The sequence below is a fragment of the Equus caballus genome, chromosome 4, assembly GCF_041296265.1.
Source record: "Equus caballus isolate H_3958 breed thoroughbred chromosome 4, TB-T2T, whole genome shotgun sequence".
In the NCBI taxonomy this organism is placed as follows: Eukaryota; Metazoa; Chordata; class Mammalia; order Perissodactyla; family Equidae; genus Equus; species Equus caballus.
In genome coordinates this window covers 14796140-14809472 of record NC_091687.1, presented here as the reverse complement: position 1 = coordinate 14809472, position 13333 = coordinate 14796140, and the positions used below count along the sequence as shown (strand labels likewise).

General features: G+C 38.3%; 1 protein-coding gene across 6 annotated transcripts in view; it reads left to right on the top strand.

Annotated features, from left to right (window-relative positions):
- The window catches only part of URGCP (upregulator of cell proliferation), an 83306-nt gene that overhangs the window by 4143 nt on the left and 65830 nt on the right, over positions 1–13333 (top strand). The window lies entirely within an intron of this gene.

Below are 13333 nucleotides of genomic sequence, written 5' to 3'. Positions count from 1 at the left end.
GCTTTGATCTACTAATTTTAGATTCCATTCTTGCCTACAGCAGTTATTATTGTGGTGTTTATCAAATGTTAATTTTCTTTTTCTAGTTTTCTTTCTGCATTTATTAAGAGGAATTCTACTGTAAGGAAGAGCTGTTCTTTCTCTGTTGTTTATTTGTTTATTCAGTTATTTTGTTTATATCAGTGTGGACTCATGTATTTTTATTCTATCAGTTTTAATCCATTAGTATTATTTTATAAATTGCTCAAATTGTCCTAGATGTCTAAGATGGCCCCCAAGAATCCCCACGTCCTAGTATTCAGGCCCTTGTATAATCTCCTCTCCTTTAGTGTGGGCTGGATTTAGTGACATTTCTAATTAACTGGAAAGGTGATGAGATGTCACTTCTGAGATTAGGGCAAGAAAAAGACTGGCTTCTATCTTGGGTAGCCTCTCTTTCCCTCTCGTTTTCTTGCTGCCTCGTTCCCTCTCTCTTTCCCTCTCCCTCCCTCTGATGGAAGCCAGCTGCCATATTGTGAGCTTCCCTGTGGAGAGGCCACTGTGCCAAGGAACTGAGAGAGGCCTCCTGGCAAAACAGCTAGTAAAAAACTAAGGCACTCAGTCCAACAGCCCACAAGGAACTGAATCCTACCAACACCATGTGAATGAGCTTGGAAGTTGATCCTTCTTTATTCAGGCCTTAGGATGATCCTGGTTGATAGCTTACCTGCAATCCCATGAAAATCCTTGAGTCCAAGGAATCTGTATTAGTTTGCTAGGACAGCCCTAGAAAATACCACAGATGAGGTGACTTTAAACAGCATAAATTTATTTTCTGACAGCTCTGGAGGTTAGAAGTCCAAGATCAAGGTTCTGGCTGACTTAGTTTCTGGTGAGGGCTCTCTTCCTGGTTTCTAGATGGCCTCCTCATTTTTGTCTTTATCTTCACATGGTCTTTATTGGTGGGTGAACACAGGGAGTGGGGGTTGGTGGAGAGTGCTAGCTCTCTGATGTTTTATAAGGACATGAGACCTATTGGATCAGAGCCTCACCTTCATGACTTCATTTAACCTTACAGTCAGGTGCCACATAATGTTTCGGTTAACAACGGACTGCATATACAATGGTGGTCCCTTAAGATTAGTACCTTATAGCCTAGGTGTATAGTAGGCTAAACCATCTCGCTTTGTGTAAGTACACTCAATGATGTTTGCACAACAACAAAATCACCTAATAATGCATCTCTCAAAAGTATCCTCATCACTAAGTGATTCATGACTGTAATTACTTCCTTAGAGGTCCCATGTCTAAATATAGCCACACTGGAGGTTAGGGCTTCAACATGAATTTTAGGGGGAAAATAAACATTCAGTCCATAACAGTGATGAAGGACTAAATGTTTCCCCCCGCAAAGATCAGGAATAAGGCAAGTTTGCTGTCACTACTCTCTACTGTTGTACTGGATGTTCTAGCTATTTCTGTAAGGCAAGAGGAAAACAGGCAGACAGAGTGGAAAGAAGCAAAATTGTCTTTATCTCAGATAGCATGCTTGTCTACACAGAAAATCTGAGGGAGATTACAAAAACTTCTAGAACTGTTAACAGTTAGGCAGTGACAGATGCAAGATCAATATACACACATCAGTTGTATTTCTATGTGCCAGCAACAAACAATCAGAAATTGAAAAATTTTAATGCCATTTACAGTACTAAGAAAAATATGAATTGTTTATGAATAAACTTGAAAAAAGATGTGGAAGACCTTTACACAAAACTATAAAACATTGCTTGGAGAAATTAAAGAAAATCAAAGTAACAGAGAGCTAAACCATGCTCATGGGTTGGGAGACTCACTGTTCTTAAGATATCAATTCTTCCTAAGTTAGTCTATATATTCAATACAATCCAAATAAAAATCCCAGCAAGCTCTTTTGGTGGAAATTGGCAAACTGATTCTAATATTTATATGGATACATCAAGGACTCAGAATGAGCAAACCAACTTTGAAGAAGAACAAGTTGGAGGACTCAAACTATATGATTACAAGCTATACTATAAAGCTACATGTTTAAGAAGCTGTGGTGTTGGCATAAAGATAGGTTAGTCAGTGAAAAAGAATAGCGAGTACAGAAATAGACCCACACATTTATTTTTGAAAAAGGTGCTGCTATAGGCTGAATGTATGTGTCCCTGAAATTTCATATATTAAATCCTAGCCCCCACTGTCGTGGTATTAGGAGGTGGGGCCCTTTGGAAGTGACTAGGTCATGAGGGCGGAGTCCTCATGAATGTCATTAGTCCCGTTTTAAAAGAGACCCTAGAGAGTTCCCTTGCCTCTTCTGCCATGTGAGGATACAGTGCAAAGAGAGCCATCTGTAAACGAGGAAGTGGGCCCTGCCAGATATTGAATCTGCTGGTGCCTTGATCTGGGACTTCCCAGCCTCTAGAACTGTGAGAAATTTCTGTTGTTTATAAGCCATGCAATCTATGGTATTCTGTTTATAGCAGCCCAAGTGGACTAATACAGTTACCAGTGCAATTCAGTGGAGAAAAAATATTTTCAACTAATGGCTCTGAAACAGCTGGATAGCTATATGCATAAAAAGTAACTTCAACCTTTATCTGATACTATACGCCAAGATTAAAAAGAGTGGATCTTAGATCTAATTGTTAAATTAGGTTAAAACTATAAAACTTCTAGCAAAAACATAGAAAATCTTTATGGCCTTGGGTTTGACAAAGGTATTTTAAATATAAATCACCAACTATGAAAGAAAACACTAATAAATTGGGCTTTACCAAAACATAAGAAAACTCTGGTAGAGAGAAGATGGCAGACTGGTAAGGAACTTTGGGACCTGAGAGACATGGCAGTGAGTTCTCTTTTAGCTCAATATATCCTGGACTGGGTGCTGGAGAAGCTAGCAACCTGGAAACACCAGTGCGAGCAGGAAAAAAAAGCCCCAACAAAAGCCTCACTTTCACCAAAGGACCAGGCAACTTAGCAAGATAGAAAACTTACAGACAATAACTGCTTTACTCCTGCCAAATACAATGGAACAAAATAGCGCCCCATCCCGATCAGCAAAGGTTAAGTGGGGACCCTAGACTTCCATGATAGTCATGTTGTAGAGACAGTCCTCCTCCCTTGTTGAGGTGATGTCAGAAAAGGCCAAGAGGAGCTGGGATTGTCATGGCCGTCCAGTGGTAATGAGACCTTTCTCCCCTCACAGTGTCTATGAAAGTCACATGGGGAGCAGATACAAGGCATTCCTCCCCCTCTGTATTATGGTTCTTCAGAGAAACTAGAGAGGGTGGGAAGAAGGTGAAAGATGTAAGATACTGGCTCACAGGATTATGGAGGCTGAAAAATCCCATGATCTGCTATCTACAAGCTGGAGATCCAGGAAAGCTGGTGGTATAGTTTGAAGATCTGAGAGCTGTGGAACTAATGGTGTGGATTCCAATCTGTGTCTGAAGACCTGATAATCAGGAGCACTGAGGGCAAGAGAAGATTGATGTCTTTGCTCAAGCATTCAGGCAGAGAGCCAATTTAAATTTACTTTGTCTTTTTGTTCTATTCAGGCCCTCAACAGATTGGATGATGCCCACCTACATTGGGCAGGACTATCTGCTTTACTCAGTCCACCAATTCAAATGCTAATCTCTTCTGGAAACACCCTCACAGACACATCCAGAAATCTTTAACCAGCTATCTGGGCATTCTGTGTCCCCATCAAGTTGACACATAAAATTAATCATACACTCTCCCAGCCAGGGTGGTGGACTTCCACTTTGCACTAATGAGGTGGGGTCTTCCTTCCTATGCTGGTGTGATGTCAGAGGAGGTCTGCAGAACAGAAGATTTAAATGAGATCCAGAGTCTCATAACATAATGCCCTAAATGTCCAGGGTACAATTGAAAATCAGTCATCATGCCAAGAACTAAGACTCTCTCAACTTGAGTAAGACAATAAGATAAGACAATCATCAGATGCCAAACCAGAAATGATACAGAGATTGGAATTACCTGACAAATATTTTAAAGCAGGCATCATAAAAATGCTTTAATGAACAATTACAAAAATGGTTGAAACAAATAAATTAGAAAGTCTCAGCAAAGAAATATAAAATACAAAGAGGAACCAAGTGGAAATTTTAGAACTGAAAAATACAATAAAGGAAATAATAAACTCACTAATGGACTCAACAGCAGAGGGGGGATGATGGAGGAAAGGATCAGTGTAAGTAAAGATAAAACAAGAGAAACTAACCCATAGAACAATACAGAGTAAATAGTTTGGAAAAAAAAGTAAATAATGTCTCAAGGACCTGTGGCAGTATAACAAATGATCTAACAGTCATTTCATCTAAGTCATAGAGGGAGAGGAGAAAGAAGATGGGGCTGAAAAAGTATTTGAATAAGTAATGGCTGAAAAATCCACAAATTTGGCAAAAGATATAAACCTACACATTCAAGAAGCTGAGCTAACCCCAAATAGGATACACTGCAAAAAAGATCATGCCAAGATACATCACAGTCAAAATTCTGAAAACTAAAGACAAAAAATCTTGAAAGCAGGAAGAAATAATACTTTACCTGTAAGTAAAAAACAGCTTGAATTACAGCAGATTTCTTTTCAGAAACCAAAGAGACCAGAAGGAAGTGGCATGGCAATTTCAAGTAGTGAAAACAAAGATCTGTAACTCAGAATTCTATATCTGGTGAAAATATTCTTCAGGAACAGAGTGAAAATCAAGACATTCTCAGATGAAGGAAAAGTAAGAGGATTTGTCACCAGCAGAGCAGATCTACCGTTAAAAAAAAAAAAGGCTAAAGACATTCTTGTATTGGAAAGGAAATAATAAAAGAAGGGCTCTTAAAACATCAGGAAGTGAGATAGAACAATAGAAAGGGTAAAAATACTACTGAATACAATGCATTTTTTTCTCTTCCTGTGTTTTCTAAATTATATTTGATTGTTGAAAAAAATTGTAAGGTTGTCTCATGTGGATCTCAAGGTGTGTAGGGGGAATACTTAGGACAATTGTGTTATAAATGACAGAGAGTAAAGGAACTTAAAGGATTTTAAGATTCCTACACTTCACTCAACCTGGTGAAATGTCGACACCAGAGGACTGAAAAGTTCTGTATGCATAATATAATACCTAGAGCAACTACTAAATATCTGTACAGAGATACATTCAAAAGTACTATTGATAAGATGGAATTTTAATAAAAGGTACAAGTAACACGAAGGAAGTCAGAAAAAAACAGAAATGAAGAGCAGAGGAAAGAAACGGAAAACAAAATGAAACAAAAACCCCACTGAAGTCCTAGCATATCAGTAATTATATTAAACGTAAATCTCTGAATACACCAATTAAAAAGAGGAATGAATAAAAAACAGGACCCTTGGGCCAGCCCGGTGGTGCAGCGGTTAAGTTCGCACATTCCGCTTCTCGGCAGCCCGGGGTTCGCCAGTTCGGATCCCGGGTGCGGACATGGCAGTGCTTGGCAAAAGCCATGCAGTGGTAGGCATCCCACATATAAAGTAGAGGAAGATGGACATGGATGTTAGCTCAGGGCCAGTCTTAGCAAAAAGAGGAGGACTGGCAGTAGTTAGCTCAGGGCTAATCTTCCTCAAAAAAAAAAACAAAAAACAAAACAGGACCCTACTGAGCCATCCCTGATGGCCTAGTGGTTGAAGGTCAGCATACTCTGCTTCAGCGGCTGGGCTTCAGTTCCTGAGTGCAGAACCACACCACTCATCTGTCAGTAGCCATGCAGTGGTAGCAGCTCACATAGAAGAACTAGAAAGACTTACAACTATAATATACAACTATGTACTGGGGCTCTGGGGTGGAAAAATAAAACCCAGAACCCTACTCTTTGCTCCTCGCAAGAAACTCAGTTCAAAAGTAATGGTATAGATAGGTTGAAAGTAAAAAGATGGAAAATGATATGCAATGCAAACAATCAAAAGAAAGCAGAAGTGACTATATTAATGTCAGATAAAGTAGACTCCAGAGCAAAGAAAATTACTAGGGACAGAGAGGGGCATTTCATAATGATAAAAGGGTCAGGCTATCAAGAAGACATGGCAATCTTAAATTTGTATGCACCAAACAAGAGAGCTGCTAAATACATAAAGCAAAAATAGGGCCAAATGAGAAGAGAAATAGACATATCCATGATTATAGTTGGAGACTTCAATATTCCTCTTTTAATAATTGATTGAACTACACAGAAAATAAGGATATATAATAACAAACAGTACCATCAATCTATAGGATCCAGCACACACACACACACAGAACACTTCACCCAACAACAGCAGAATACACATTCTTTTCAAGTTCCCGTGGACAGTACACCAAGATAGACCATTTACCATGATAGGACCATAAAGTAAGTTTTAATGTATTTAAAATAATTGAAATCATACTGTGTGTGTTGTCACCACAGTGGAACCAAAATAGAAATCAGTAACAGAAAGATAACAGGAAAATCTCCAAACAGTTGGAAACTAAACAACAAATTACTAAATAATGTATGGGTGAAAGAAGAAATCTCAAGAGAAATAAAAATCATATTGAACTGGATGAAAATGAAAGTAAAACATACCAAAATTTGTGAGATGTAGCTAAAGTGTGTGGAGAGGAAAATTTATAGCACCAAATTCTTGTATTAGAAAAGAGGGGGGCCAGCCTGGTGGCACAGTGGTTAAGTTCGCATGTTCTGCTTTGGCAGCCTGGGGTTTGCCAGTTCAGATCCTGGGTGTGGACCTATGCACCACTTGTCAAGCCATGCTGTGGCAGGCATCCCACATATAAAGTAGAGGAAGATGGGCACGGATGTTAGCTCAGGGCCAGTCTTCCTCAGTGAAAAGAGGAGGATTGGCAGCAGATGTTAGCTCAGGGCTAATATTCCTCAAAAAAAAAAAAAAAGAAAGAAAGAAAAAGAAAAAAGGGAAAGCCTCAAGAAAATCATCTGTGCTCTCACCTTATGATACTATAAAAAGAAGAGCAAGATAAACCCAGAGGTGCAAAAGGAAGTAAATAATAAAAGAAGAAATCAATGAAATTGAAAAGAGAAAATAAAAAGTTGGTTCTTTGAGAAGAAAAGGAGAGATTACCCAACTCATTTTATGAGGACAGTATTATCCTGATACCAAAACCATACAAAGACCATCCAAAAAAGGAAAACTATGGATTAATATCTTTCATGAATACAGATGCAGAAATTCTCAGTAGGACATAATACGTGGAATTCAGCAATAGTTAAAAGGAGATATGGGATTCTGGGAAGATAACAGAGTAGGAAGCACCAGGAATCTCTCTTCTTGCCCAGACAATTGTACAGGCAGAATGTGCTTCATATAACTATGGTAGAAGTCTGGAGTCTATTGAAAGACTGTAGCTTCCAGGAGATGGCTTGAATGGGAAATTGCAGTTAATTTTGGTCAATTTCAGCAGTGACCACTCATCCCTCCCCCTCAGCTTTGTGACAGTCACATGCTTTTGTCCAGGAGCAGTTTAGATGTAGCTTGCTGAGCCAGGATGGACAATAAGGATGTTCTCCAAATACCAGAAATCTATTTTCTGATTGCTGTTTGCTGCTTTTGATCATGGAAGTACAGACACAGGTGGGCAGCCATTGCTGTACCCCTCCCCACATGGCACAAGTCCCTTGCTTTACAGCTAAAGCAATTTCCAGGAGACTTAAAGAGCTGGCACTTTCCCCTTATCTTTATTTATCTATTTTCCCAATGTTGGGAGCCAAACGTTTGAGGACTATGACATTTAAAAGTAACCACATATTCAGGGGAATTTAGAAAGCCAGCATGTGTGACTAGGGAAGAGGACTGTCTCAGAAAGCCCCAAGAAGACCTTAATTTTACACCTCAGGCTGGTTCCTGGCACTGCAACAGCCTACAATAATTTTATAAAAGATAAACTAAAACAAAAGAAAGGAAACCCTGGGTAAAGGGGAGAATCTCATTTCTAGACTTACACTATTAGATTCAAATGTCAAGTTTTCAGGAAAAAAATTACAAGATATGCAAAGAGGAAAGTATGACCCATTCAAAGAAAAAAAAAAAAACCTCAACAAAAACTGCCTGGTGAGAAAGGCCAGATGGCAGACCTACTAGACAAAGACTTTGAAACAACTGTCTTATTTTTATTTTTTATTTATTTATTTATTTTTTGAGAAAGATTAGCTCTGAGCTAATATCTGCTGCCAGTTCTCCTCTTTTTGCTGAGGGAGACAGGCCCTGAGCTAACATCCATGCCCATCTTCCTCTATTTTATATGTGGGATGCCTACCACAGCATGGCTTGCCAGGCAGTGCCATGTCCGCACCTGGGATCCAAACTGCCGAACCTCGGGCCACTGAAGCGTAATGTGCGAATGTAACTGCTGCACCACCAGGCCAGCCCCAGAAACAGCTGTCTTAAAGATGCTCGGAAAACTAAAGGAAGACATAGAGAAAGTCAAGAAATGATATCTGAACAAAATGGAAATGTCAATAGGGAAAAAGTATACGAACATACCAAAAAATTCTGGAACTGAAAAGTAGAATAACTTAGATAAAAAATTCACTAGAGGGATTCAAAGGCAGACTTGAGAAGACAGAAGAAAGAACCAGTGAACTAAAAGATAGGACAATTGAAATTATCAAGTCTGATGAACAGAAAGAATAAAGATTCAACAAAATTGAACAAAGCCTAAGGAACCCGTAGGACACTTTCAAGAGGATCAACATATGCATTTTGGGAGTCATTTTGGGAGTCCCAGAAGAAGAGAGAGACAGGGGCAGAAATTGTTTGAAGAAATAATGCATGGAAACTTCCCACATTTGAAGACATGAATATAAACATCCAAGAACCTTAACAAGCTACACATAAGATGAATTTGCAGAGAGCCACACTGAGTCATGTAACTGTCAAAAGCAAAAGGCAAAGAGAATCTTGAGAGCAGCAAGAGAGCAGTGGCTTGTCACATAAAAGATATCCTCAATAAGATTATCAGCAGATTTCTCACCTGAAAATTGGAGGCCAGAAGTCAGTGGGCTAGGAGCTGGTCCCATGGCCCAGTGATTAAGTTCACGTGCTGTGCTTCAGCGGCCCAGGGTTTTGCTGGTTCGGATCCTAGGCGCAGACATGGCGCCGCTCATTAGGCCATGCTGAGGCAGTGTCCCACATGCCACAACTAGAAGGACCCACAACTAAAAAAAATAGACAATTATGTACTGGGTGGATTTGGGGAGAAAAAGCAGAAGAAAAAAAGATTCGCAACGGTTGTTAGCTCAGGCACCAATCTTTAAAAAAAACCAAACTGTCAAGCAAGAATCCTTTATCCTCCAAAACTATCCTTCAGAAGTGACAGAGAAATTAAACCTGAAGCCAGCAGAAGGAAGGAAATACTAAAGATTAGAACAGAGATGAACAAAATATAGAATAGAAAAACAGTAGAGAAAATTCAAACAAAATTTTTTTGAAAAGATGAATGAAATACACAAACCCTTACCTAGATTGACTAAGAAAAAAAAAGACTAAGGAGGATTCTGGGAAGATGGTGGAGTTGGAAGCACCAGGAATCTGTCTCCCATCTGGATAACAATTGCATTGGCAGAATCATCTGATGTTAACTATCCTGGAACTCTAGAGACTGTTGAACCTTGCAACTTTCAGGGGAAGGCTTGGGTGGTAAATTTTGGTCAATTTCATCTCGTAGAACAGTAGCAGCTATCCATCCCCAACCCCCAGCCATGTGGCAGGCATCTGTGCACTTGTTCCTGGAGCAGCTTGGACACAGCTTCTGGGAGCCCAAGCAGGGGTAGGGGAGCAAGTAGGACCCTGTCCTCCAAATAGGGATCTGTGCTCTGGTCACTGATTTCTGCTTCTGATCACAGAGGTGCAGATAAAGAGGCGGGAGAGCCATTGTTGCACCTCCTCCCATTATTGCAAGCCCCTCTCCAGTCTGGATTGAGTGTCTTCTAGGATATTTAAAGGGCCGGCAGTCTTTTCTCCCACTTCATTTTTTGCTTTTTTCCTTTTTGGGTCCAGATATTAAAGACCAGGGTATTAAAAAAACAACTGCATATGGGGGAAAATTAGAAAGTGACTGTGCATGCCCAAGAAAAGGCTCAAAAAAGACATAAGAAGACATTAAGTTTACACCTCAGGCTAATCCTAGGCATGGGGAGGCTACAAGAACAATAATAATAGTAAAATAAAAAACAGCAAACCTTGAGGAAGGGGGAGAATCTGATTTCCAGAGTTACCACATTATTAAATTCAAATGGCCAGTGTTCAGCAAAAGTCACAGGGCATACAAAGAAACAGGAAAGTATGTCCTGTTCAAAGGAAGGAAAAACAATATAACAGAATGTGTCCCTGAAAAAGACTTATTGGAAGATATATTAGACAAAGACTTTAAAATAGTGGTCTTAAAGATGCTGAAAGAATTTAAAAAAAGATCTGGAAAAAGTCAAGAAAATGATGTGTGAACAAAATAGAAATATCAATAAAGAGATAGGAAACCTAAAAAGAAACCAGAACAAAATTCTGAGGCTGGAAAGTATAGGAACTGAAATGAAAAATATCACTAGTGGGATTTAAAGGCAGATTTGAGCAGTCACAACAATGAAGCAGTGAACTTGGAGACAGGACAATGGAAATTATTGAGGCTGAGGAACAGAAAGAGAAAAGATGAAGAAAAGCTGTCAGAGCCTAGATGCCTATGGGAAACCATCAAAAGCACCAACATATACATTGTGGGAATCCCAGGAGAAGAGAAAGAAAGGGGCAGAGAGAATATTTGAAGAAATAATAGCTGAAAACGTCCCAAATTTGAAGACATGAACATAAACACCCATGAAGCTCAATGAACTCCAAGTAAGATGAACTCAAAAATACCCACTCTGACACACATTATAATCAAATTTAGATGCCAAAGACAAAGGGCACATCTTGAAACAAGCAAAAGAGAAGCCAGTCATCACATACAAGTGATCCTCAAAGAGATTATCTGCAGATTTCTCATTAGAAACTTTGAAGACCAGAAGACAGTGGATGGATATATTCAAAGTGCTAAAAGAAAAATGTCTGTCAACGAAGAATCCTAAATCCAGCAAAACTGTCCTTCCAAAGTGAGGGAGAAATCAAGACCTTCATAGATAAACAAAAGCTGAGGGATTTCCTGACCACTAGACCTGTCCTGCAAAAAAATGCTTAAGGGAATCCTGCAAAGTGAAAGGACACTAGACAGTAACCTGAAGACATAAGGAGAAATAAAGATCTCAGTAAAGATAAATACACAAACAATTATGAAAGTTAGTGTTATTGTAACAATGGTTTGTAACTGTACTTTTTGTTTTCTACAGGATTTATGAGACTAATACATTTAAAGAAAAAGCAGTTATTAATGTAGTAACTAGTGTTACTGTAATTTTGGTTTGTAACTCCAAATCTTTTTTTCTACATAATTTAGGAGACTAATGCATTTAAAGGAATTATCAGTTTATGTTTTTGAGCACACAATGCATAAAGAGGTAATTTTGTGACATCGACAACTAAAAGGGTTGGGGACAGAGTGTAAAGGAGTAGAGTTCTCATGTGTTATTGAAGTTAGGCTGCTGTAAATTCAAAATGGAATGTTTACAACTTTAGGATGTCAATGTAATCCCCTGACAACCACAAAGCAAACAGCTATAGAATATACACAAAAAGAAATTAAGAAGGAATTTAAACATTTCACTACAAAAAATCAGCTAAACACAAAAGAAGACAGGAATGCAGGAAATCAGGGAGAAAAAAGCTATAGGACATAGAGAAAACAACTATCACAACGACAGAAGTAAGTCCCTACATACCAATAATTCTTTAAATGTAAATGGATTAAACTCTACAGTCGTAAGACAGAGATTGGCAGAATGTATAAAAACACATGATCCCACTATATGCTGTCTACAAGAGACTCACTTGAGATCCAAAGACACAAATTGTTTGAAAATGAAAGGATGGAGAAAGATAGTCCATGCAAATAGTAATCCAAAGAGAGCAGGAGCAGCTATATTAATTTCAGACAAAATAGACTTTAAATAAAAAACATTTACAACAGACAAAGAAGGACATTACATATAAACAAATATTTCAGTACAGCAGGAAGTGATAACAATTATAAACATTAATGCACCAAATGATAGACCATCAAAATATATGAAGCAAAAACTGACAGAATTGAAGGGAGAAATAGACATCTCTGCAGATATCTGCATAGATATCTGTACAGTAATAGTTGTAGACTTCCATAATCCACTGAGGATAATAGATAGAACAATCAAACAGAAGATAAATTAGCACAATAAACCAACTAGATCTAACAGACATATACAGAACACTCCACCCAACAACAGCATACACATTCTTCTCAAGTGTATATGGGACATTTTCCAGGATAGACCATAACCATATGTAGGGCCACAAATGAAGTTTCAGTAGATGGAAAAAAATAAACATAATACAAAGTATCTTCTCTGATCACAATGGGATGAAGTTAGAAGTCAATAACATAGACTGGAAAAGTCACAAAATTGTGGAAAATAAACAAAACACTTTTAAATAATCAAAGGATTACAGAAGAAGCCACAAAGATATTAGAAGATACTTAGAGGTTAATGAAGACAGAAACACACTATACCAAAATTTATGGGATGCATTGAAAGTGGTGCTAAGGGAGAAATTTATAGCTATAAAAGCTTACAGTAAAAACAAGAAAGATCTCAAAACAGCAACCTAACCTAAGGAACTAGAGAAAAGAGAACAAAATAAACACAAAGCTAGCAAAAGGAGGGAAGTTATAAAGATTAGAGTAGCAGTCAATGCAACAGAGAATAGAAAAGCAATAGAGAACATCAATAAAAACAAAAGCTGGTTCTTCATTAAGATCAACAAAATTGACAAACCTTTAGGTAGATGGACTAGGGAAAAAAGAGAGAAGATTCAAAGTACTAAAACCAGAAATGAAAGTGGGGACATTACCTATTCCACAGAAATAAAAAGGATTATAGGAGAGTACTATGGACAATTGTATGCTAAAAAAATTGGATAACCTAGACGAAATGGACAAAGTCCTAGAAACAGAAAACTTTCCAAGACCAAATCACGGAGAAATAGAAAATCTGAATAGACCTATAACTAGTAAGGAGATTGAAGCAATAATAAAAAATCTCTCCAGAAAGAAAAGCTCTGGTTCTAATGGCTTCACTGGTGAATTCTACCCGATATTTAAAGAAGAATTAATATTATTCCTTTTCAAACTTTTCCAAAAAATTGAAGCCAAACAAA